At 41.0% G+C, this 27234-nt stretch overlaps 1 protein-coding gene across 4 annotated transcripts in view; it reads right to left on the minus strand.

Moving 5' to 3' along the window:
- Positions 1–26411, minus strand: part of LOC132383862 (spectrin beta chain, non-erythrocytic 1-like) — a 319162-nt gene extending 292751 nt beyond the window's left edge. For 2 of the 4 annotated variants that reach the window (XM_059955089.1, XM_059955081.1), the window contains exon 1: positions 26012–26411. The gene's annotated coding sequence lies outside the window, so the exon portion shown is untranslated. The remainder of the gene's footprint in view (positions 1–26011) is intronic. The other 2 variants (XM_059955064.1, XM_059955073.1) reach the window with 2 other exon arrangements.
- Between the last annotated feature and the right edge of the window lie 823 nt (positions 26412–27234).

Raw genomic sequence — 27234 nt, forward strand, 5'->3', positions numbered from 1 at the left:
TGATGATGTATTTCATCTGCCATAAGGTCTTTATGAGTACATGTACCATTTTCAGTAAAACAAAATTAATTTTACTTTTCACTATTTACATTGGCTTCAGTTATAACTAGATTAGTATTCAGACTTGGGACTACTGAGTTAGCAACACAAGTTCAATTGGCTTGTGTCAGCTGGAACTATTAACTCAGTTAATCAAATAACATGGAAGTAAATAAGGAATAAGCATTAGCAATACCATCATGAAACTACTGAACTGTTAGTGGAATCCAATTTCATTATGTCCTTTAACTTGCCATTCATACTTGCAGCTGATTCCAAACTTAAAGCACTGTATTTGACATTTCACTGAATTCTGAAGCAGCTTGGCTGGTGGTAGAGCAGATTAAAATGTCAACAATGCCCACATCCAAAGAATGAATTTTTAAAAAGGGGATGGCGATATCACTTCACTGTCCATCAATGATTGTTGAACTGGTGGCCAGCTGCCTTCTCATGTCACCATCATTAGAAAACAGAACTGTACAGCACAGTTCGAACCCTATGGTCCACAATGTTGTACTGACCTATACAAATCTGCTCCATGATCAATCTAACCCTTCCCTCCTACATAGCCCGCCATTCTCCATTTTGCTTTCATCCATGCATGTATCCAAGTGTGTCATGTCCTTCTTATTGACTGTAAATGAACAAAAACATCAGAGACACCTAGTGCAGATAATAGATTGCCTTCATACAGTGCTTCCAATGATTACATCTTCCAAACCTTCATTTCCATTCTAACATTCAGGATAATTCAGGATAATTGTCCATATCTCCAAATGTTTCATAGTTCATAATGTTGAAGTAGTAAAATCACTTCATTTTCACTCCGGGCTGTTTCTGGCATCTTCAAGACTGAATGCTTGAAACCACAGTGAGCAAACCATTCGGAATTGTCTTACAGTTTTATTTCTCAGTAACTATCAGTGACAAAAATCACTGCTTTTGAACACAAACAAATGAAACTGATGCTATTTAAAAACTGTTTGCTCTAAGTACGGTGTTGTGTCTAAAGGACATGCTAGCGCACATGACAGACGTTAGTTACAAACTGTTCAGCAACACTGTCCTGTCCCAATTAAGTAGCACAGTGTCCCAAATAAGTGAAGGGACTCCCAGCTATTTTCTAATCTGTACAGATCAATGCCTCAGTTCATCACACTCATTCTTAATACTTCTCATTTTTAAGTAGATTCTGTACATTTCAACCCATCCAGCTGATTGCATTTATGCCCTATACACTGCCTGTCCTTTCTCACCGTCTCTGCACACATTGAGCTAACTTTACATCAACTGCTCCATCATCTGACCTAACAATCCAATTCCCTACCAACCTAGTTTAAATCCTCCTCAACAGCTCAAGCAAACCTACCTGTGTGAACATTGGTCCCTTGAGCTTCAGGTGTAATCTTCCTTTTTGTACAGGCCATATTTTCCCCAAAAGAAATCTCAATGATCCACAAATCTGAAACCCCACACCTTGCACCAACTCTTCCGCCATGATATCCTGTTCTTACCCTCATTGGTGCATGGCACACACACCAATCCAGAGATTACTACCCATGAGGTCCTTCTAACTCCCAAATCAATAAGGAAAAGGAAGATACATTGCCAAAGACATTTAAGTAAGCATGTTTAGTGGAAGCCGGTCACATTCAAATCAACTTTGGATTCCATTTTCTCTGCACTAAAATACCTTATTCGCAAAGAGAAATCTTACTTTTCTAACTTTGCAAAGTAACTGTATTGGCTCCTTCTGATGACCATCTCACACTCCTCCTTTGTCCATCTGCCTCAATGGTTCAGTACTGCATCTACCTCTTACTTACCATGCTGAACCTTTGTCTTATTATTCCTTAATACAAGAACATAAGTAAACAGAAACAGGAATTGGACATTCACTCATTTAATAAGATTATGCCTGAGACATCAGTGTCTCATTCCTGAACTAAAATTTGATCAATCTTTCTCTTAGATGTACACATTAACTGAGCCTCCCCATGCTTCTCACCTTCCATAGCCTTCACAGGTAGAGAGTTCCAAACATTCACTACCCTCATCTATGTTCTGAATGGCCATCCCCTTATTTTGAGACTACAATCCTTGGTCTGAAACATCACAATCATCATCAAAACTAAAACCTTGTTAAATTATTCCTGGTACTTCTCAGTCTCACAGTCACGCCTGTCTTCTATAACCTTTATATACCTACTTTATTTCCAATTATTAATTCCTGACTAAACATATTTTTAAATCCCAATGGATATTATTTTAAAATCTTCGGCAATTATTATTATTTAATTTTTTATGGTTTTATATTGCTATATTTCTACACTATTCTTGGTTGGTGTGACTGTAACGAAACCCAATTTCCCCTCTGGATCAATAAAGTATGTCTGTCTGTTTTGTGGCAACCATTTCAGCCCTGAGAAAAAGCCTCTGACTATCCACATGATCAATGTGCCTCATCATCTTGTAAACCTCTATCAGGTCACCTCTCATCTTCCGTCGCTCCGAGGAGAACAGGCTGAGTTCACTCAACCTATTCTTATAAGGCATTCTCCCCAATCCAGGCAACATCCTTGTAAATCTCCTCTGCACCCTCTCTATGGTTTCCACATCCTTCCTGTAGTGAGGCGACCAAAACTGAGCACAGTACTCCAAGTGGGGTCTGACCAGGGTCCTATATAGCTGCAACATTACATCTGAGCTCCTAAATTAATTTCCACGATTGATGAAGGCCAATGCACCGTACACCTTCTTAACCACAGAGTCAACCTGCGCAGCTGCTTTGAGTATCCTATGGACTCGGACCCCAAGATCCCTCTGATCCTCCACACTGCCAGGAGTCTTATTCTTTCTTTTATTTTATTAATTTTATTCTTTATTCATAATTTAGCTAGTCAATTGCATCAGTGAGTCTTAATTCTTACAATAATCATCCTTTTGCAAATACTTTACTTTTAGAAAATGTGAATTATCTCAATGACAGGAATTGCTCATGGAATATAAAGAATGTAAAAGGAATTTAAGAAAGAAAATAGAAAAGCTAAAAGAAGATATGAATTTGCTTTGGCAAGTAAGGTGAAAATAAATCCAAAGGGTTTCTACAGTTATATTAATAGCAAAAGGATAGTGAGGGATAAAATTGGTCCCTTAGAGAATCAGAGTGGACAGCTATGTGTGGAGCCGAAAGAGATGGGAGTGATTTTGAACAATTTCTTTTCTTCGGTATTCACTAAGAAGAAGGATATTGAATCGTGTAAGGTAAGAAAAACAAATAGGGTAGTTATGGAAACTATGATGATTGAAGAAGAGGAAGTACTAGAGCTTTTAAAGAATCTAAAAGAGGATAAGTGTCCAGGTCCTGACAGGATATTCCCTAGGACCTTGAGGGATGTTAGTGTAAAAATAGCAGGGGCTCTGACAGAAATATTTCAAATGTCATTAGAAACAGGGATGGTGCCAGAGGATTGGCGTATTGCTCACATGGTTCCATTGTTTAAAAAGGGTTCTAAGAGTAAACCTAGCAATTATCGGCCTTTAAGTTTGATGTCAGTGGTGGGTAAATTAATGGAAAGTATTCTTAGAGATGGTATATATAATCTGGATAGACAGGGTCTGATTAGGAGCAGTCAACATGGATTTGTGTGTGGAAGGTCATGTTTGACAAATCTTATTGAATTTTTTGAAGAGGTTACTAGGAAAGTTGACAAGGGTAAAGCAGTGGATGTTGTCTATATGGACTTCAGTAAGGCCTTTGTCAAGGTTCCACACAGAAGGTTAGTTAGGAAGGTTCAATCGCTAGGTTTTAATATTGAAGTAGTGAAATGGATTCAACAGTGGCTAGATGGGAGATGCCAGAGAGTAGTAGTGGATAACTGTTTGTCAGGTTGCAGAACTCTGACTTCAGCTCAGGGTTTTTGTAAAGTTAGGACATCATTTATTTAAGACTTGCTTATATGGTTAGCTGTTCAAAATCAAATGCTGTGTACTTTGGAATTACTATTATTATTTGAAATACCCCCAAGAAGATATGTGGGTGTCAGGGTGGGGATACTGTACGTCTCTACCAAAGGAGGAGTAAGGTGCTCCTTCTCTCTGCTAACCTGCGAGTAACCCTTATGCAAGGTGTAGTACCCGCTCAGATCCCCTCCCAGCCTGATCAGAGTGACGTGAAGCCATGGGAACAGGAGGTAGATGGTTGTCTGAGCAGCTGGTACTTATCACAAATCCTTGTTATTTGACCACTGACACCAGGCAGACAATCTCTGAAGAGTATTGTAATAGATGAAGTCAACCGTCTTGTCAGGACACTGCCCAGAAGGCAATAATGGCAAACCACTTCTGTAGAAAAATTTGCTAAGAATGATCATGGTCATGGAGAGATCACAATGATTCACGTCATATGACACAGCACATGATGATGATGATGAAGGTTTTATGTGAGAGTCCAAAGTTATGCAAGATAAACTGAAACAGATTTTATAAGAATTTATTGATCAATTACCTATTTCTGCCAGCACAGAAAGCGCTATCCATGACTTTTAATGTATTATAATAGTTGCTCGTTTAAAATTTTTGGATATTGCTGCAAAAGTGTTCTTTGTTTCCTTTTATATTTTTACTTCTTTTGCTCTTTTTAAAAATATATACCAGTGCCCAAGAAGAACATGGTAATGTGCCTCAACTATCATCCAGTAGCATTTATACACACAGTGACGAAGTTTTTGAGAAGCTGGTGATGAAACATATCAACTCCTGCCTGAGAAGAACAACAGGTCCATAGCAAATGTCATTTCATTAGCTCTTCACTCAATCCTCAAACAATTTTAGCTAGATTCACATTTGGATTTCAGGTGTTACTGCCTTCAACCCCTCAACATACATCAGAATGCTATTTATTGGCTACAGCTCAACCATCAATATTACCATCCATTCAAAACTAATCAATAAGCTCCAAGACCTTGGCCTCAATATCTCCTTGTGCAATTAGATCCTCGATTTCCTCACTCGCAGACCCCAGTCAAATCATATTGGCAACAACATCTCCTCCACAATCTCCATTACCACAGATGCACCACAAGGCTGTGTGCTTAGCCCCATGCTCTACTCACTTTACACTTCTGACTGTGTGGCTAAATACAGCTCCAATGCCATATTCAAGTTTGCGGATGACACCACTCTTGAAGACCAAATCAATGGCAGTCTTTTTTTTGCATTTGCGCAGTTTGTTGTCATCCGCACACTGGTTGAACCCTCTGGCTGGGTGGTCCTTCATTGATCCTGTTATACTTGCTCTATAGGTCTATTGAGTATGCCCAGAAGAAAGTGAATCTCAGGGTTGTATATGTTTGACATATACAATTTGCTTAGAACTTTAAATGATGGTCATAATTTTCAGTTACTTTCATTGGTTTTACTTTTTAAAATATTTGTTTGGCTGAGGTTCTTCTATACACTTGCTTAATTCTGAACCACTTTTAACACTTCATTTTGGAAGCAGATAAATTCACTACTCTGAACCAGAGCAGCAATACTTTACAGTTAGTTGATTTTAATTATTTCACGGGACCCTGCAACAATTAGAAAGTGCTTGATAGGTTGAAATACAATGCAGTTTAATCAGTCAAAACAACTAAGCAGTGATGATTTAATTGCACAGTGACAGCGAGAACAATTAATTTTCAGGTTTGGATTGCGGGTGTAACTGCCTTCAACCCCTCAGCAAATAAACAACAGGGAACATACTCCCCAAGTGATTTACTGTATCATATGAGCATGAACAATTTCATTCAACCTTTATTTACAACCTGAAAAGATAAATGGCACCACTTTGCTCAGATAAACACTATTATGCAAGATCATTACTCACAAATCTTTCTACTCAGGACCTACTTCACAATATTGTTGTAAATGCATATCAAAAAAGTTAAACTGCCACATTTCTAGCATCAGACCTTTGACTAAGTGGCATGCGAATCATTTTTTAAATTCCACTGGCCACTGTTTTAACGAGCTGTAATGCACTTACTTTAAACAGGCTAGAGTACCTGCTTATATTACTAAAGATTTCGGATCAATATCCAATGCCAATGATCCATGATATAATTTTGCAAATAATGTGTTTATTACTTACATTAAGGTAAGCTGGGAACAATGTCAGTTATCCAAGTTAGAATTGATAAATGTTTGTATCATTTCCTTCTGAGTGCAATAGCTAAAGTTGTGGAGATTGCATCAGCCAGTCACCAAAAAGTAATTCTGAGATGGAAGTGTGGAGTAATTCACCACTTCTGTCGATGTCATTACAGAAAGCTGTCCTTCTTGATAAGATGGGAGGTCCACAATTGCATGATGATAAGAAGACTGAAGAAGTGACCGTTGGCAATTTCTGCTCTGACTCCAGAGAAAGGAGTGGCAATATAAAAACCAAAATAATTTATTGATATTTAACTGGCATAGGAGGAACTTAAGGATCTAGGGCATAAAGACCTGGCTTTAAATCTTGGGTTAACCGTGCCAGCAAAATCAATATTGAGAAACATATTTAAATTACTGTAAATTGTACTCTTATATATGAAGTTCAGAATTATACAACAGAAACTGCTCCCTCTCTCCCATTTTTAAAACTGTTTTTTGCAGTTACATTTCTGATAGGAGAGAGTGCCACCCATCTCAAATAAAACAAAATGTTCTTGTGTGTTTGTTTCTTTAAGAAAAGGTCTAATTTTAAATAGAAAGAAAAGCAAAACCATGCCTTTCTGTCAGAGAACCAATTCCCACTTTGCATGTTGCAATTGTTACTTTCACCTAGCCACTAAAGCACACTCAGCAAAAAAAAAATTTGCTTTGCTCAGCTGACAGACAAATACAAAAATTTCAAGGAATAAAACTTTCTTATACACATTCATAAACATAAGAGATTCTGCAGGTGCTGGAAATCTTGAGCAAAACACAAAACACTGGAGGAGTTCAGGAAATCATGCAGCATTTATGGAGGAGAATAAGCAGACGACATTTTGTGATGTGATGCAAAACTATGACTGATTATTCCCTCCATAGATGCTGCCTGACTTGCTGAGTTCCTATCCTACAGCATTTTGTGTGCTGTCCTTACACTAGTTGACAAGCTGAAATGTAACACAGCCAAAAAGGTCAAAATAAATAGCAGTTATTTTTTTTAATTGTACAGTGAAACAATTGTGGGTTGCCAATTGTTACTTCTGAAAACGTGGAAGAAATTACATTCCTTTTTGTGATCACTCCAGCAATCCGAGTGCAGAAGAGCCTTCAGTTTTGTTTACAAGCTAATGCAGTGCACAATTTCAGTGCTAATTGCAGAAAACAGAAATTGGGCAGAATTGATGACTTCCATGTGAAATGCAGATTTGATGCCTGGTTTGCCAAACTGGCAATGTACTTCATAATCATGCCTCTTCATTTAAAAACACAGAAAATACCTACACTTTATTTCCACAACATTTTCATTCCTACCCAGCAAGAACAAAGACCAGCAACAAATATAATCATCATGTCTCTGCAGTTTCTCCATCTATTCAATCACTGGACCTGGGTAATTGTGGCTAGCCCAACATTTTGTTCATTCCTATCTGCCCTTGGAGAACACTTATAAGAACTAAGATCCTGCAGATGTTGGAAACTGGGCAATAATCTACTGTAGAAATTCAGCTGGCTGAGCAGCATCTATAGCGGGGGTAAGTGGCAAGTTAGGATGTGTTGACATTTCAGCTTGGAGCTCTGCATCCGGTCAGAGAGTGGAAGGGGAGATAGCCAGTATAAAGAGGAAAGGGGCAACAGTGCTAAACTCAATGATGATTCAAGATATATCTGTATTCATCTCAGCTATCCACTGATATTTGCTATAAACCCACTGACTCCCACAGTTACTTAAACAACACCTCTCCCCACCACATCTCTTATAAGGATGCCAACCCTCTCTCCCAATTTCTGCATCACTACATTATCTGCTGTCAAGGTGAAGCCTTCCACTTTAGGACATCTGAAACAGAAACACAGAAAACCAACAGCTCAATACACGCCCTTCAGCCCACAAAGCTGTGCCGAACATGTACTTACCTGAGAAAATACCTCGGGTTACCATAGCTCTCTATTTTTCTGAGCTCCATATACCTGTCGAGGAGTCACCTAGAGCACCCTATCGTATCCGCCTCCACCACCGTCACCAGCAGCCCATTCCATGCACTCACCACTCTGAGTAAAGAACTTACCCCTGACATCTCCTCTGTACATACTTCCAAGCACCTTAAAACTGTGCCCTCTCGTGCTAGCCATTCAGTACTGGGAAAAAGCCTCTGACTATTCAGACAATTAATGCCTCTCATCATGTTATACACCTCTATCAGGTCACCTTTCATCCTCCATCGTTCCAAGGAGAAAAGGCCAAGTTCACTCAACCTATTCTCATAAGGTATATTCCCCAATCCAGGCACCATCCTTGTAAATCTCCTCTGCACCTTTTCTATTGTTTCCACATCCTTCCTGTAGTGAGGCAACAGGAGCTGAGCACAATACGCCAAGTGGGGTCTGACCAGGATCCTATATAGCTGCAACATTACCTCTTGACTCCTAAATTCAATTCCATGATTGATGAAGGTCAATGCATCGTATCCCTTCTTAACCACAGAGTCAACCTATGCAGCAGCTTTGAGTGTCCTATGGATTTGGACCCCAAGATCCCTCTGATCCTCCACATTGCCAAGAGTCTTACCATTAATACTATATTCTGCCATTATATTTGACCTACTGAAATGAACCACCTCACACTTATCTGGGTTGAACTCTACCTGCCACTTCTCAGCCTAGTTTTGCATCCCATCAATGTCCTACTGTAACCTCTGACAGCCCTCCACACTATCCACAACACCCCCAACCTTTGTGTCATCAGGAATTTTACTAACCCATCCCTCCACTTCCTTATCCAGGTCATTTATAAAAATCACAAGGAGTAAGGGTCCCATAACAGATCCCTGGGGCCCACCACTGGTCACCAACCTCCATGCTGAATATGACCCATCTACAACCACTTTCAAGCCAGTCCTGGATCCACAGAGCAATGTCCCCTTAGATCCCATGCCTCCTTACTTTCTCAATAAGACTTGCATGGGTACCTTATCAAATGCCTTGCTCAAATCCAAAAACAATACACCTGCTGCTCTACCTTCATCAATGTGTTTAGTCACATCCTCAAAAAATTCAATCAGGCTCGTAAGATTGCTTTGTCAAGATTTGTTGCTTCCTTTCTGCTGTGGTTGATTAAGAACACTCACACACCTCCTCTGTTTTTCACCTCACCTTCCTCCAGACTAAACAGTGATAAAGATCCCCTAGTTCTCTCTCTTTACTCCACGAGCTTCACATCCAGCACATCATCATTCATTATTTCCATCAGCTACAACAATATCTCACTCCAGCTTTCCTCCTTCTGCAGGGACCACTCTCTCTGTGACTCCCTGATCCACACAGCCCTCCCCACCCACATATCCCTGACCCCTGGGACTTGTTCTTACACTCCTCCCTCACTACATCCAAATGAGGCAAAGATTCACGAACATCTCCTCCCTCACCTCAGCTACTGCATTTATTGCTCCTGATGTGGCCTCCTCTACACTGGTGAGACCAAGTGTAGGTTTTTGAGCAACCACTTTTCAGAGCATTTCTGCTTTCCAAAATGGTTATCCCAAGCTCCCAGCTGCATGCCATTTCAATTCTCTTTCCCATTCTTTCACAAACGTGTCCATCCTTACACTTCTCCATTTAATCACAACCTTCCACCTATTCAGTGATTCAATGCCTTCAGCTCTCTGGAGTAGATTCGTGACCTCTAAGAGAAAAAATTTTTCCACATTTCTGTCTTAAACAGAAGACACCTTACTCTGAAATATGTCCAAGGTTATTGGTCCTCTCAAAAAGAAATTTGTTGACGATACAACTATTGTTGGTAGAATCTCAGGTGGTTACGAGAGGGCGTACAGGAATGAGATATGCCAACTAGTGGAGTGGTGCTGCAGCAACAACCTGGCACTCAATGTCAGAAAGACAAGAACTGATTGTGGACTTCAGGAAAGGTAAGATGAAGGAACACATACCAATCCTCAGAGGGATCAGCAGTTGAGAGAGTTGAGTAGCTTCAAGTTCCTGGGTGTCAAGATCTCTGAATATCTAACCTGGTCCCAACACATCGATGTGGTTATAAAGAAGGCAAGACAGCAGCTATACTTTATCAGGAGTTTGAAGGGATTTGGCATGTCAACAAATAAACTCCAAAACTTCTATAGTTGTAGCATGGAGAGCATTCTGACAGGCTGCGTCACTGTCTGGTATGGAGGGGCTACTGCACTGGAGCAAAAGAAGCTGCAGAAGGTTGTATATCTAGTCAGCTCCATCTTGGGCACTCGCATACAAAGTACCCAGGACACCTTTAGGGAGCGTTGTCTCAGAAAGGCAGTGTCCATTATTAATGATTTCTGGCACCCAGGACATGCCCTTTTCTCACTATTATCATCAGGTAGGAGATACAGAAGCCTGACGGCACACACTGAGTGATTCAGGAACAGCTTCTTCCCCTCTGTCATCCGATTCCTGAATGGACACTGAAACTTTGGATACTACCTCACTTTTTAAAAAATACACAGTATTTCTGTTTTTGCACATCTTTTTAATCTATTCAATATACGTAATTGACTTACTCATTTATTTGTTTTTTAATTTATTATTTTTTAAATTTTATTTATTATTTTTTTCTCTCTGCTGGATTATGTATTGCACTGAACTGCTGCTGCTAAGTTAACAAATTTCACGTCACATGCCGGTGATAATAAACCTGATTCTGATCCTGAATAAAACACTCTCAGCATCAATTATATCAAATCCACTAAGAATCTTTTGTTACTGTAAAATCACACCTCATTCTTCCAAAATCAAATGAGTATAGACCTAATCTTGCAATTACAATTAATAAGACAACCTCTTCATCCCAGGAATCAACTTAGGGAACCCTCCTTACAAATCATACAGTCCAATTGTTTTCAGTTTTGGTAAGGAGACCAAAACTTAATGATTTATCCTGGTGCAGGCTCACAAGTGCATTCTCGTTTCTGTACTCCACCTCACCTTGCCATGAAAATCAATGTTCAAGTTACTTTCTTCATTCCTTGTATCTACAAAATGGCCTTCTGAGTTTCATATGCAGAGACACCCGGATCTCTCTGTACTGTAGCATTCTCCAGTTTTCCTCCATTTAAACAATAAACTGCTTCCCTATGCCATGCCTCAATAACATCATATTTTACAACACAACAAACGAAGTGTTTGTCCACTTAGCCAATCTAATGATATCCCATAGCAGTATCTACAGTACTGTGCAAAAGTCATAGGCATGTATACTTAGCTATGGTGCCTAAGACTTTTGCACAGTACTGTAGTAATCCTATGTATTGCACTGTACTGCTACCACAAAAAAATAAATAAATTTCATGACATACGTGAGTGATAATAAACCTGATTTTAATATTAGAACATTAGAAAGTTTTTGATGAGAACAGACCATTTGGCCCAAAAAAGCTTGCCAAATTCCTATTCATATAGTGTGATAAAATAATTATTGGGTTTAGGTTTCAAAGTCTCTGAGGTACTACTCTCAACTGTAAAACTAGGTACCTTATTCCATGTATCCACAACTTGCTGTGTAAAGAAATGCTTCCTGATGTTAGTCTGAAATCTTTTAAACAGTCTTCACCTATGGCCCCATGTCCTTGATGATGGAATTTTGAAATAGAAGCTGGAATTCAAACACTTCTATCAAGACTCCTCTCACTCAATGCCTACTTAGGCCAAAAAGATTTAATTCTTTCAATCGTTCTTCATAGCTCATACCCTGCAGACCTGGAGTCTGTCTCGTCACCTTTCTCTGAACTCTCTCCAGTGTCCTTACATCCCTCACAAAATATGAAGACCAACATCGTAAACAGTGTTCAAGGTGTGACCTCACAAATGCATTATACAGCTTAAAGAGAACATTTCTAGACTTGAATGCCACTGAGTGCATTATATAACCCAACATTTATTCACCTTCTTTATGGCATCTAAGCATTGTCTAGATGTTGACAGTGATGAGTCTACCAGGACACCCAAATCCTTCTCATATAGTGCACTTTCTAACTCAAGACCACCCACTGTATATTTATATCTCATATTTTTACACTATAAGTAATATTTTACATTTACTTACATAAAATTTCACTTGCCATTTATCTCCTCACATCTGGATTTTGTTTAGATCTAACAGTATTGATTCTGCTGTCAGAATGTTATCAGCCTATCCCCCTAATTTTGTGTCATCTGCAAATTTTATATGGGTCTCTATTGTGGATTGAGAGGGGTAAGGGGACAGGGAGAGGAGAAATCATAGTTGGGAAAAGGGGAAGGGAGAGGGGAGGGAGAGGAAAGCACCAAAGAGACATTCGGTAGATTGGAATCAAATGACCTTGCCTGATGCCTCAGGGCTAAGTGAGTCTGCATTCAAACCAGGCCCTGCCCTGGCATTCCTTCTCTGCCACCTGCCCCACAGCGCTCCACCCTCATCATTCCCAACATCCTGCCAGATTTGCAAATTCACTCTCCGCTGCACATTGACAAAGATAGTACTGTACAAAAGTTTTAGGCACCCTAGCTATGTGTACATATGTATTTCTAAGATTTTTGCACAAAACTGTATGTCTTCACAAATTACTTTCCTACCCAACTGCAAACTGTCAGCAAGCTATTTACAGTACATGGTTCCTTCAACTACTATATAGATTGAAAACAGTTGCATCCCCATGATAATCCCTGTAGCAACCCAATAATTACAACCTGCAATCTGGAAACGATCTATTTATTCTGACTGTTCTCAATTAGTAAGCCAATACACTGCCAACTCTAATAAATCACCCCCATTGCCTTGTACTCTTAGCTCGTACTCTTTGATGTGGCATCTTATCGAATATCTTTTGCAAATCTAAACTCAGTATATTTACTCCTTTATACGTCAATGAGCTCCATTAAAATGGAGATAATGTTGTCAAACACCATTTCCAAAACATGGACTCTTGCATGGAGCCAGCTATGCCATCCTTTTATCCTTTTCGTCAGCTGCATGGGAGAGTCTACACCGACATCACTCCCCAGTTCTTCCTATCGTCAAATGCATTGATGCTACTTCGTCCACCCATGCTGAGCTTCAATTTCAAATCATTGCCTCAAACTTCCACCCTATCCTCAAATTTACCTTGTCCGCTTCCAACACCTCTCTCCCCTTTCTCAATCTGTCTCCAACTCTGGTTGATATATTGATATATTTTGCAAACCCGCTGACTCTCATAACTATTTGGACAACACCTCTTCCCACCCTGTCACTTGTAAAAAGAAAATGCCATTCCCTTTTCTTAGCTCCTCCATCTCTGCCAAACATGCTCTCAGGATGAGGCTTTTCATTCCAGAACAACTGAGATGTTCTGCTTCTCATACAAATGGAGGGTGCAATAGTTTGATCTAAAACCAGTGTATTATGCCTAAACAAGGGGACTACAGTGGGATGAGGGAGGAGTTCAATAGGATAGACTGGGAACACAGGCTATATAGTGGGATAGTTGCAGAACAGTGGGAGACTTTCAAAGAGACTTTTCATGGGGCTCACCAAAAGTATATTCCAGTTAAAAGCAAGGACAGTAAAGGTAGGCAACTAAGAAAATAAAGGAAGGCATCAAACTAAAAGCATGTGCGAACAAAGCTTCCAAGAGTAGTGGGATACTGGAAGGTTGGGAAAACTTTAAAATACAACAAAGAACCCGTAAATGAGCAATAAAGAAAGGGAAGATAGATTATGAAAATAACTAGCACGTAATATAGAAACGATAGTAAGAGTTTTTATAATTACATAAACTGGAAAAGAGTGGCCAAAGTGAACATTGGTCCCTTGGGAGACAAGCAGGGGGAATTGATGTTGGGTAATGAGGAAGTGGGCAAGGCTTTGAGTGACTATTGTGTTGGTGTTCATGGTGGAGTGCATGCTGAAGAGAGATGATATGGACGTGATGGGAGGTGAGGACCTCAATATCACTAAAGAAGTAGTGCTGAGCAAGCTTCTGGGTCTAAAGGTAGACAAGTCCCCTGGTCCTGATGGAATGTATCCCAGGATACTGAAGGAAATGGCAATGGTTATAGTTGAGGCTTTAGTGATAATTTTCCAAAATTCTCAGGACTCTGGGCAGGTCCTGGCAGATCGGAAGGCAGCAATTGTCACACCACTGTTCAAAAAAGGATGTAGGCAAAAGGCAAGTAACTATAGGCCAGTTAGTTTAACAACTGTAGTTGGGAAAATGCTTGAAGCTATCATTAAAGAAGAAATAGTGAAGCATCTGGAAAGAAATGGATCCATCAGGCAGACACAGCATGGATTCAGCAAAAGCAGGTCCTGTTTAACCAACTTACTGGAGTTCTTTGAGCACATAACAAGTGCAGTGCATACAGGAAAACAGGTGGACATTATCTACTTGGATCTCCAGAAGGTGTTCGATAAAGACATAAAAGACTTAATCTATAAGATCCATAAGATAAGGATGCAGAGAGTTGGGATGATGTATTAGTATATTAGAGGATTGGTTAACCAATAGAAGGCAGAGATTTGGGATACATGGGTGTTTCTCTGGTTGGCAATCAGTGGTGAAGGGTGTGCCACAGGGGTTGGTGCTGGGCCTGCAACTGTTCACAATATACAAACGTTTGTACATTAATGATCTGGAAGAGGGGACCGACTGTAGTGTATCTAAATTTGTTGATGGCACTAAATTGAGTTGGAAAGCAAATTGTGCAGAGAGATATAGATAGGTTAAGTGAGTGGGCAAGAGCCTGGCAGATGGAGTACAATATTGGTAAATGTGAGGTCATCCTCTTTGGAGGGAAAAATAGAAGAACAGATAATTATTTAAATAGTAAAAAATTGCAGCATTCTGTTGTGCATAAGTACTTGGGAGTGCTTGTGCATGAATCACAAAAGATTGGTTTTCAGGTGCAGCGGGCTATCAAGGCAAATGGAATGTTGACCTTCATCGCTAGAGGTGTTGAATTTAGGAGCAGGGAGGTTATGCTGCAACTATACAGGGTACTGGTGAGGCTGCGCCTGGAGTACAGTGTGCATTTCTGGTCTCCTTACTTGAGGAGGGATACACCAGCTTTTGAGGCAGTGCAGAGGAGGTTCACCAGGTTGATTCCAGAGATGGGGGGGGGGGGGGGTTAGACTATGAGGAGAGGTTAAGTCACCTGGGACAGTACTCAATGAATTCAGAAGGACGAGAGGAGATCTTGTAGAAACATAAAATTATGAAAGGGACGGATAAGGTAGAGACAGGAAAGTTGTTTCCGCTGGTAGGTGACACTAGAACTGGGGGACATAGCTTCAAAATTCAGGGGAGTAAATTTAGTACAGAGATGAGGAAGAACTGCTTTTTCCCAAAGAGTGGTGTATCTGTGGATTCTCTGCCAATGAAGCAGTGGAGGCTACCACAGTAAATATTTTTAAGACAAGGATAGATATTTTCATAGTAGGAGAATTAAGGATTATGGGGGAAAGGCAGGTAGGTGGAGATGAGTCCATGGTCAGATCAGCCATGATCTTATTGAATGGTGGGGCAGGCTTGATGGGACAGATGGCCTACTCCTGCTCTTATTTCTTATGTTCTTATGTTCAAAGAACGGGGCTTCCCTTCCTCCATGGTCAACACTGTCCTCACCCCATCCTCCTGCCGCTACACTGGGGATATGGTTTCTCTTGTCTTCACCTACCACCCTATTAGACTCCATGTCCAACACATAATTCTCCGAAACTCACCACCTAGCATATTTTCCCCTACCCCCTAACCCCACTTCCCACAGGAATCCCTCCCTGCGTGACTCCCTTGTCCACTTCCTCCTCCTCACTGATCTCTCTCCTGGCACTTCCTACACCTACACCTTCTCCCTCGCTACCATTCCGGGCAGCAAGGAGTTCTTCAGGGTGAGGCGACACTTCACCAATGAGTCTGTTGTGGTCATCACTGTATGTGGTGCTCCCGGTGTTGCCTCCTGTATATTGCTGCCTCCCGATATAAATTGGGAGACCGCTTTGGCGTATTCACTGCATCTGCCACAAAAAGTAGAATTTCCTGGTGGCCACCCATTTCAATTCTACTTCCTGTTCTCATTCCAACATGTCAGTATGTCTGTCCATGGCCCCCTCTACAGCCAGGATGAAGCCACACTGTTGGAGGAGCAACACCTTATACTCCATCTGGCTAGCCTCCAACCTGTTGGCATGAACGTTGATTTCTCGCGCTTCCAGTAATTGCCCCCACCTCAACATTCCCCATTCCCGTTTCCCTCTTACACCTTCTCTCCTTACCTTGCTGTCACCTCCCTCTGGTGCTCCTCCCCTTTCACTTTATTCCATAGCCTTCGGCCCTCTCCTATCAGAGTCCCCCGTCTCCAGCCCTGTATCTCTTTCACCAATCAACTTCCCAGCTCTTTACTTCATCCCTTCCCCTCTCCTGGTTTCACCTATCACCTGCCACTTTGTATTACGTCCCCCACTTTCTCCACTTCCTTTTCAGGCCTGTTGAAGGTTCTCAGTCCAAAAACATCGACTGTTTGCTCTTTCCCGTAGATGCTGCCCGACCTGCTGAGTTCCTCCAGTACTTTTTTTTGTTGTGTGTGTTGCTTCCAAAACCTGCACTCTGTTGATTTGAATTTTGCCATTTTATTACTGCTTCTGTAAAAGGATGCCAGCATTTTCCCCAGTGATATGCAAGGCTGTCTGACCAGTCCTTCCTGCTGGTCTTCCTACTTATTAAATGTTACAGTTGTGGCTATCTCATCCGTTCTGGAGTCAGGAGTGCTTTGGAAAGTCATAATGCATTCACCATCTCTGCAGCCTTTTCTTTTAACTATGAGGGCCATCAGTTCCTGGATTTTGGGGGGGGGGGAACCTTTAGTCTGCCTCATATTTTATTTCTGATGAAATTTGCTCACATTTCCTCGTCGCATCAAAGTTATGAGCAGTCCTTTAAACTTCACTGGTAAGGAGCTTTTGGAAAAATGTAAATAAAATTAATTCAAAAGTGAAAAATTGATGTCACATAGATGGGCCAGTATGACTAAGAAAGGCACTTCTGAGACAGTACAGAGAGCTAGGATTGGAATTACAAGAAGAACCATAAATGTTATATTCTTAGATTATCATCTGAGGCACATGCAAATTAGTTTAGGTTCGACATGATCAAAGAGTTGAATGTATGGCACAAAGATTGATGATGGAGAATTTATTTTTTCCAATGCACGGGGCACAAAAGTCCTGAGGAAGGACTATTCTTTTGGGACAGGCTCCACTTGAACTGACCTGAGTGAAATGGATCTTACATTGCTTAAAGAACTTTCAGCAATATCATAGGGTTGGGAGAGGATTCAGGTGTTCCTTCTTCTTTCAATATCCCTCTCCAGCCCTATGAAAATATGCTTAAACCGGTACTGAACAGGCAGTGTGGTTTCCTGGATTCACACTCCCAGCTGTAAAGTGATTGCCTTGATTATAATGTGCTCTATCACTGCTGCACTCCTCTTCCCTCATCTACCAATTTGAATGACCTCATCCATCCCTCACATGTAGTTGCACCCTCCTGTATCTAATCACTACTAAATTGACAGTACAAAACCTAAGGGGTTGACTAAAGTGTTCAGGTAACTTTCTCCCTCCCTGATACAGCGTGTCCAAAGCTCAGTCTCAAGATCGAAGCGAGTGAAATCTCCCTGATCTGCAAGCACCTACTGCTGATGTAGAAGTATAGTGCAGTGATGTGGTCGGACAGCCCCAAGTACTACATCTTCAATGTATCATCATCATCATCATGTGCTGTGTCATAAGACCTGGGAGATCATGGTCTTTGAACATGATTGTTCTTGGCACTTCAACATATGGTCTCTGAATTATTAAGTAAATCAATTATGTTTCGCAATTTATATTTTCATTCAGCTAGATTATGTTTCTGGAGGTCTGTCATTATTATTGTGACATTTTCAAGGTGTGTGGGAGGAGGGGGCAGGAGAGGAACTGATGCGCCATCAATAACTCACTGAGACGTAAAGGCAAGATATCAGCTTTTATTGACTGGAAGAAGGAACAAGCAGTGAGTGACCACCACACTACATCCTGGAGACTGAGAGGCCGGGCTCAGGCCTTGATCGCCTTTATACCGGGGTCTGTGGGAGGAGCCACAGGAGCAGTCAGCAGGGGGCGTGCCCAGACAGGCACACGTAGTTCACCACAGGAACAATCCATAATCAGCAGGTAATTCTTGCCCTCTCCCACGTCACACTTGTTTTCCAATCTTTTGATATAGATTTTTCCTTTCTTTTGTGTCTGTTCTCCTGATCAGCCACCAGACTGGACTGCAGTCAGTGGAATAAAGTTCAGTACCATTTCAGCCACCAAACATCACCCCTTTAAAAGGGCACAAACCTCAGACTGGTTATTTTTGGTGCTATCCACTCCAGGCTAGTAATTGCCCAGGCAGTGAAGTATAGCTGCTGCATCATGGTAAACTGCACATGGTTTTCCTGCAATCTCTAATGTTTTCAGATGCACGGGGACCACTAATTACACAATGTCCATCCACGTCTCCCAGGTCTTAAACTCAGAATTTATTTTAATGTAAGCCAACTGTCAAAAGAATAATGGTGCATTTATACAGATAATTCTAGAGGAAAGAAAATAAAAAAAAGCTATCTAATATTGGGTATAAATAAATGCAAAGATAATGCAATGTGTCTATGCTGAAATCTTTGAAATCTTTACACAATGTAGTGTTATACTAACATCTGAAAGTGGGAACTGAAAGAGTGTTCAGAGAAGAGGAAAATCTTGCCCTGCTCCAGGGGTAAGTCACACTCTTGCCTCCAAAAATCATGATTCCAAATCAGAGCAACAATGTTAACTTAATGCACAATTTACAACTCAAATTATGTAGCTCAGTATGTACAATAGTATGGTTTCTTAGCTGAACTCTGTTGGGAGTTGAAAACTGATTACCCATTTGAATTCACTCTTTGAACAGAACATACTTGAAAAAATAATTTCAGAAAAATAATTTTATCTTATTTTGTCATTTCAAATATTTGAATTAAAATATGCTACAATATAATCACAGAGCTTAAAAATATTTTAAAAATTGCTTTGAACAGAAAGGGCAGTTCTTCATCTTCCGTGAAGAACTACATTAAGTACACATAGACACTCTAAGATTTGAATATCAAATGAATATGAGAAAAAATGATAATATTTATAGACATAATAGGAAATAAACAGATTCTGCAATAGAACTTAAGACAGCTGTTGACAATTTTTTTTACTTCAGCTTGGGAATCAATTTCTGATCTAAATTTATAAAGTACCAGGCAAATTTTTATTAGCTGATTTTTTTAAACTTTATCAAAAGCATTTCTTCCCCCCCCCCCAAATGAGCTGTCCAGCAATACAAAGCTTCTAAATCCAGCATGATGGCCTGATTAGGGTGCAACAGAGACATAACAATTACCTAACGAGGCAAAGGATCAAGGAACATCAACTGAAGATGGTGGAGCCTTGGCAGTGGTGGCCCTATTCACAGATGAAGATCACCCAATGCCTTCCAAAAGTCTGACTTCTAATGGGGGGGGGGGGGATACAACAACTACTATAATATTTAAATATGCAAATAACTCGATGAGAAACTAGGATATCATCATGTAGTTCAAAACTGATCCAATGAAAAATTCATATCTGCAATTTCTAACATCTACCAGAAAATAAATGTATTATGCTGCAGAGCTTCAGGCAGCTCAAGGCAGAGTATTAATAAATAGAGCAGCTCTGCACATTTTGTTATTTTTCCAGTTCTCTGTATATCATTACGTGGAAACCAACAGATACTATAACTTTTTTTTAAGTTCTGTGTCATGTTTGTTTTCATACCATATTAGATAAGGACAACTAAAGAAATTCTAAAAATTGTTGGATCAGCACTTACATTGCTATTTTAAATTCTGCTTTATTACTTTATCACCTATTAAACAGCATTTATTTGTGCTGCAATAGCATTCTTAGACTTCATTATCCAAGCTAAGACACATCAAAATGTCTCTCCTGAGGCAGGCACTTGGAATTACCAGAACATCTGGTTATGAGCAACTTGGAATTACTTGAGTATGACAGCAAGAACTAAATTAACTTTTTTACATAATTAGTACCCCAATTTGCTTCAATAGGATATATAGTAGACACCTTCATAGTTTATAAAAGGGATGATGTTTCCCTGAGCTAAGTAGTCTGGAATCAAGTCTCAAGTCTGGATACAGAAATCAATTCCAAAAGCAGTGCCTTTTTGGAATTCTCTACCAAGAGAGCTGAAGAGGCAGAGAACAGTAAATTGTTAGATAAAAGGGAACAAGAGATGTGAGGTTAGTGTAGGAAAGTGGCACTGAGATAAAAGATCAGTCATGGTTCTGTTAACTGGCACAAAAGACTCAAAGTGCTACATGAACAACCCTGCTATGTCCTTGTGAAGGACTTTAATTTTGTGGATAGAGTGGAGAAGTCAGGGCTGTTCTCCTTGCAAATGAGGTCATCCATGAAAGACCAGGTAGAGGTATTTAAAATCATGAAAGATTTGGACAGAATATGTAGAGAAGAGCTGTTTCCATTCATTAAGAACCAGAAAGTAGGTAATGGAGGTGACAAAGAAAAAAAAAAGTTGGGTGGCAAGTAATAGGAACCAGAATTAGTGGCAGAGGCAGCATCAACAGGGACCTTAATAAGGAAATTATTTTCAAGTTTATGTGGAAAGGTCGGGGGAGCAGAACTAACTAGATTGCTGTAATATAGAGACAATATATACATACGCAACAGACTGAATGACATCCATCAAAGCCCTAATGATTCCAATGACAACTAAAGGCTTGACCTATAAATGAGATCTGGAAAAACAGTGACTCTTTACACACTAAATGGCAAAGTAGGCTCATAATAAACAGGCAGGGTTATGCCAGAGGAAGGCAGAGAATTACAGGTTAGCTCCCTGTACATGACTTCAGCCGGATGAATTTTAGTAGATTCAGCCATGTGTTTTCCAGGTATTGTTTCATTCTGAATTAATGATGATTGCTGAATTCCAATATCTCCTTGTGGTCCTGTTCCATTTCTTTTGATGATATCTGTGAAAAACAACTGTAGAATTTTGCCATTTTCAAAGTCTTTCCTGTATGGAACATAATAGTGCTTTTGAATGGGGCTCAATGACATTTTTGTGTCAAAGACAGTATTTTAGATTTCTCTGGCAACTAGACACTCTGCGTATGTAATTTGCTCAGTGGCCTGCAGAGTATTAAACAATGCAACTTTCCCAAAGGCCAGCAATCCAATTATTTGAGAAAACAGCTGAGCAGGATTCACCATACGTATGTACACTGTGGAACACTTTCTGTTGATCACACAATTCAATTTCTTTTTATACATGCTAAAATTGGGCAACAAAGTTAAACCATCACTAAGTTTTATTTTCTACTCATACACCAAATAGGTAGGAGCATTAGTATGCAATTTGACCCTTTGTGCCTGCTCCACCATTCAGTGCAATAGTACTATCTATCACTATTACCCAGTCATGCCTTTTGTATCAAGAAATCTTTGTCCTCTTCTTAAATATGTTCAGCAACTTGGCCATTCTAGCCTTTTTGTGGTTGAAAATTCTAAAGGTTCACCACACTCTTGATGAAGAGGTTCCTCCTTACCTCAGTTACAAACGACTTTTTGCTTTTCCTGAAACTGTGACTCCTTATTCTGGTGTTCTCCAAGGGAAGCACCCTTTCTGCATCTAGCATGTGTGTTTCAATAAAATTTCTCATTCTAAATTCTAGTGAATATAGGCATAGTCAATCCACTCCCTCCTCGTATCACTTCATGAGTGAAAGTAAGATATCCTTGCTCTTTAACTCCAAACCTCTTGTACTGAGAGTCATCATAACATCCATCTTCATCACTTTGGCATCTACCTTCAGTGAATGGGGTACAAGGACCACATTGTCGATACATCAATTTGCCCGATTTATCACAATTTAAATAATATTTCATTTTCTGTTTTTACTATGTATTTAGAGAAATAAGATAAATCTAGATAAATGTAAATGCATGTATCTACTATGTATTTTGTCATTCACTCAACTTGACAAAATCACCTTAAAGCCTTTTTACATTCACCACACAAATCATAATCCACACAAGTGTTGTCATTAGGCTTTGAATTTATTACCTTGGGTTTCACATTCGAATCATTCACTTGTACTTTGAATAGATGAGACTCAAGGACTGATCCCTGTCTTCCATGTCAATTCCTACTTATCCTCAAAACTTCTTGAATCAATGTTGTCTTTGTGGTCATAGGGCTCCCACAATGGTCAAAAATTTGACCTAGCGGCAGTAAAGTCTGGTGATACATTTTTAATTCCAGAAAGAGAGATGATAGGTGAAGCCAGGTGGGTAGAAAAGGTAAAGGGCTGGAGATGAAAGAATCTGATAGGTGAGGAGAGTGGACCATGGGAGAAAGGGAAGGATGAGGGGAACCAGGGGGAGATCATAGAGAGGTGAGAAGCAGTAAATTTTATTTTAGTGGAAGGAGACATTGATGTTCATGCCATCTGGTTGGAGGCTATCCAGAGGGATTATGAAGTGTTGCTCCTCCACTCATAGTGGCACAAGAGGAGGCCATGGACCAACATGTCAGAATGGGAATGGGAATTGGAATTAAAATGTTAGGCCACTGGCACATTCCACTTTTGGTGGAGGGAGCAGAGGTGCTCGAAGAAGCGATTCCCTAATTTACAACAGGTCTCACCAGTGTAGGCAAGACCACATTGGGAGCATTGGATACAGTAGACGACCCCAGAAGATTCAAAGGTGAAGTGCTGCCTCAACTAGAAGGACTGTTTGGCGCCCTGAATAGAAGTGAGGGAGGAAGTGAATGGGCTGCTTGCAGGGGTAAGTGCTGGGAGAGACATTAACAGGGAGGGACAAATGGATAAGGGAATCATGGAGAGATCAATACCTGCAAAAAGCAGAGTAAGGGGGGGGGGGGAGAGATGTGTTTGTAAAGTTGTGTGTAACACCCTGGGAAAGGTTTCACTGCTAATGTCTTTCTGTAGAAGCAGTGTTTGGGTTATGGTTAGAGATGACAGATGCTTTGGAATACAAGCTGGGTCTTTTGCTCAGTGAGAGATGGAGAGACGATGCTGGAGAGAGCCGGGCACAGGATACGATCCGGTGGCAAGATTGTGATTTGATGGAGTCAAACGGTGAGATCAACTAAGGATCAGTGAATTGAGCTCCCACTGGTGCACATTTGACTAATTATAATGGGCCCTTCTTGTTTTCTCTTTCCTTTCTTTACTAACCCTTTTGTTAAGATTAATAAATATAATTCCTTTAATCATATGCACTGCGCTGTCTGTTATTTCTTGGCACCAAATTGCGCAGCATCCATTCAAACCTGGGTTTGCAGTGAGACAGCCTTCTCAATCTCACCGGTTTGGCGGAACCGGAGTGTGTCCTCCCTAGACTTGCGAAGCCAAGGAGACTAGCAGGGTTTTGTGTGTTTGGTGGTAGCATCCCTTCGGACATGGTGGAAGTTGCAGAGAAGAATGGGTGCAAGCGGAGACTCATGGGGAGGCAGGTGTATCACTGTTAGGGCAGTGGGAAGATGGGGTAAGTGTGGACGCCTGGGGAATGGAAGAGATGAGAGTGAGGGCAGCGCCAATGGTGGAGGAAGAGAAACCCCACTGTTTGAAGGAGGACGACATCTCTGATATCCTGGAAAGGAAAAAGGCATCCTGGGAACAGATGCGATGGAGATGAAAAGGGAATAGCATTTTTGCATGAGACGGGGTACGAAAAGGTATAATCAAAATAGTCGCAGGAATCGGTAGGTTTATAAAAGATGTTGCTCAACAGATTGTCTCCAGAAATGGGAAAAGAGAGACCTGGAAGGGAAGTCAGAAGGGCAGGGTGGAAGTTGGAGGCAAAGTTGATGAAATTGATGAGCTCAGCATGGGTGCATGAAGAAGCACCGATACAGTCGTCAATGTAGCAGAGGAAGAGTTGGGGAGCATTACAGGGAATGACATCCTCCTATCCTTACCTAACCCCCACGGATATCCTCATCCAACACATCATTGCCCACAACTTCCACCATTTCCGAAGAGTTCCTACCACCAAACACGTACTTACCCTCTCCCCCCTTTACTCTCCGCTTTCCCCAGGTTCTGATCCCTCCATGATTCCCTTATCCATTCGCCCCTGCAAGTAGCCAAAGAGCTACACCTGCCCCATTCACCTCCTGCCTCCTTTCCATTCAGGGCCCAGACAGTCCTTCCAGGTGCGGCAACACTCCACCTGCAAATCTGCCGGGATCACGTATTGCATCCAGTGCTCCCGACGTGGCCTCCTCTGCAATGTCAGACCCGTGGTAAACTGGGGGACCACTTCATCGAGCACCTCCACTCTATCCGTCAAAACCAGAACGTCCTGATGGCCCAGCATTTGAATTATGATTCCCATTCCGACATGCTAGTCCATGGCACCCCTCAAGGTGGAGGAAGAACACCTCATATTCCATCTAAGTAGCCGCCAACCCAAGAGTATGAATAAAGATTTCTCATTCTGGTTAAAACATTTTCCCAGTGCCTGCCCTCCGCTCTTCTTCTTTTCCCCACTGTGGCTTCTTACCCTTTCTTGCCTGCCTATTACCTCCCTCTGGGTCCCTTCCTTCCCCCCCCCCCCTCTCTGCTGTAGTTCACTCTTCTCTCCTGTCAGATCTATTCATCTCCAGCCCTTTACCTTTTCCAACTATCACCTTCTCGCCATCCTTCTTCCCCTCCTCCCTCCCCATCTTTTTTATTCTGCCGATCTCTTCCCCTCCCCTTCCCTTTCCTGCCCTGATGAAGGGTCTCGGCAGGAAATGTTCATTTCATGAATGCTGCCTGATCTGCCGAGCCCTTCCAGCATTTTGTGAATGTAACTTTGTAAGGTGCTGTTAAGGAAGCTGTGACAGGTTACTCCAGTGCTTTTTAAAGATAATAAAAGCTGAGAGCGTGGTGTGGCAGAAGGGCAGTGAGTGAATATTAAGAACAATAATTGCGAAACAGTTAAATAAGCTTATTTTATCCTGGATGCACTTCTGAAGTGCTGCTGAAGTTCCATTCAGCAACTGGGAAATCTTTGAGAAGTCAAGAAATGAATCACTCACACTGTGCAAACGTACTTATGCCACATCTGAATGTTGTCTAGGTCGTGCCCGCACAACTATGGTCTACAGTATTTCATTATTTGTGGAGTTGCAGATGGAATCGATTATCATACAAACAAATATAGATCAGTTTTGAGGGCAGGCGATATATCATTTGCAGTCAATTGTAAATTATTCCTCTATATTTAAAGGTAAATTATTCCTCTGCATTCAGCTCAACGACCCAACACATGGATTTTTAAGCAGTTTCATTTCAACAAAAGTCAAGAGCTCTCTGGATTCAAACTAAGGAATAAATGTTCGGAGAAGGTGAGATTGACAGGAAAATACTGAAAGAGGTTTCTAAAATTAGCTCTGAAACTATTATTGTGCCCCCGTAAAAAGATAACTTACCGACGTCAATCCGAACAGCAAATTCAACAAAGCCAGCTTACTTTCTCTTTTCACACAACCATAGTCTAATATTACTGCAATTACATTAATTTATACCACAGTCTTCAGACAAGCAATCGTATTTAGCGCTTAAACAATCAGCGGATTCAAAGACTGCATTTGTCAAGCTGTTACAAATAAAACGTGTGTCAATTAATTCCTACCTTTCCTGGCGAGTGAAGTCAGTTTTCTACTCAAAATGAAAAACGTTGGGAAGGTAGGCAAGGAGTTTCTCTTTTCTCTGTCCTTCAAACAGCTTGGTTTACGCAGAGTGCTTTACAGGGATTGGGAAGGTGCTGCTGCCTCCCAACCCCGAGCGAGTCTGTTCAAGCAATGAAGCAAAACTGAGCATCAGTCTCGTCCAGTCCCAATGTCACCCACCGATCGGACGCGGCAGTCCATGCGCGCCGCCGGCACTCAATGCCGCCAGTCTCCTCCGAAGGCGGCGGGCACTCGAGCCCGACCGGATGTAGACCGGGAGCGCGTATGCCCGTTAACTGGAGAGTTCCAAAAGCTCTTAATCACTCAGGTATTAATGATTGCCAGCATAATGATGCCGTGACCTCCCTTCACTTCCAAAAGGCACCCAACAGTATTCCTAACAGCCCATATAATACCTGATCTAAGTGATTTGGCGATTGAGTTAAAAGAGGTCTCACAGAAAAGACGAAGCTACTGCTTGCTGGAATACCGATGTTCTCTCACTTCCAGTACCCGTCTCTTAGCTTCTCTCCATCTCCGAGTTCAGCTTTGTGCACTGTTCAAAGGTACAATTTAATGTCAGAGAAATGTATACAATATACATCCTGAAATGTTACAAAGAAGCAATGCCTTCCAAGTAAGCAACTGCGACCTCCCAGATCTAACTTTGGATGAAACAACGTGAGAAATTAGACCAAGTAGTAATCCTTGAATTAGCTGCGCCAATAAATGACTGATAATGATAATGATCATGGCTAATAATGATACTGGCCTCAGGCTCCACGTTCCTGCCTCCGCTCTCCAGCGGAGCAAAACGTCCATCTGACTCTGCCCTGAAAATGTTCAATGTTTCAGCCTACGCAGCTCCCTGTGGTAGAGAATAACGAAGATCTGTGAACCTCTGAGGTGAATGATCCTCCTCAAATCTATCCTAAAATGATGACAAATTATTCTGAATATGTATTTGCTAAGTTCAAGATTCCCTCAGAAGAAAACGTTTTCTCAGCATCTACCCAGTCTAGCCCTTCAGGGCTATGTAACTTCCCAGAAGATCAGCTCTGGTTCTAAACTCCAGTGTGGGGACCCAATTTTGTCTCCAATCAATCACTTCATCATATAGTGATGCTATTAAGAACTTGCAATGTAGGTACATCCTTACCTAAGGGAGGAAATAAATACTGCTGTC

This window comes from Hypanus sabinus, chromosome 2, assembly GCF_030144855.1.
Source record: "Hypanus sabinus isolate sHypSab1 chromosome 2, sHypSab1.hap1, whole genome shotgun sequence".
Lineage (NCBI taxonomy): Eukaryota > Metazoa > Chordata > Chondrichthyes > Myliobatiformes > Dasyatidae > Hypanus > Hypanus sabinus.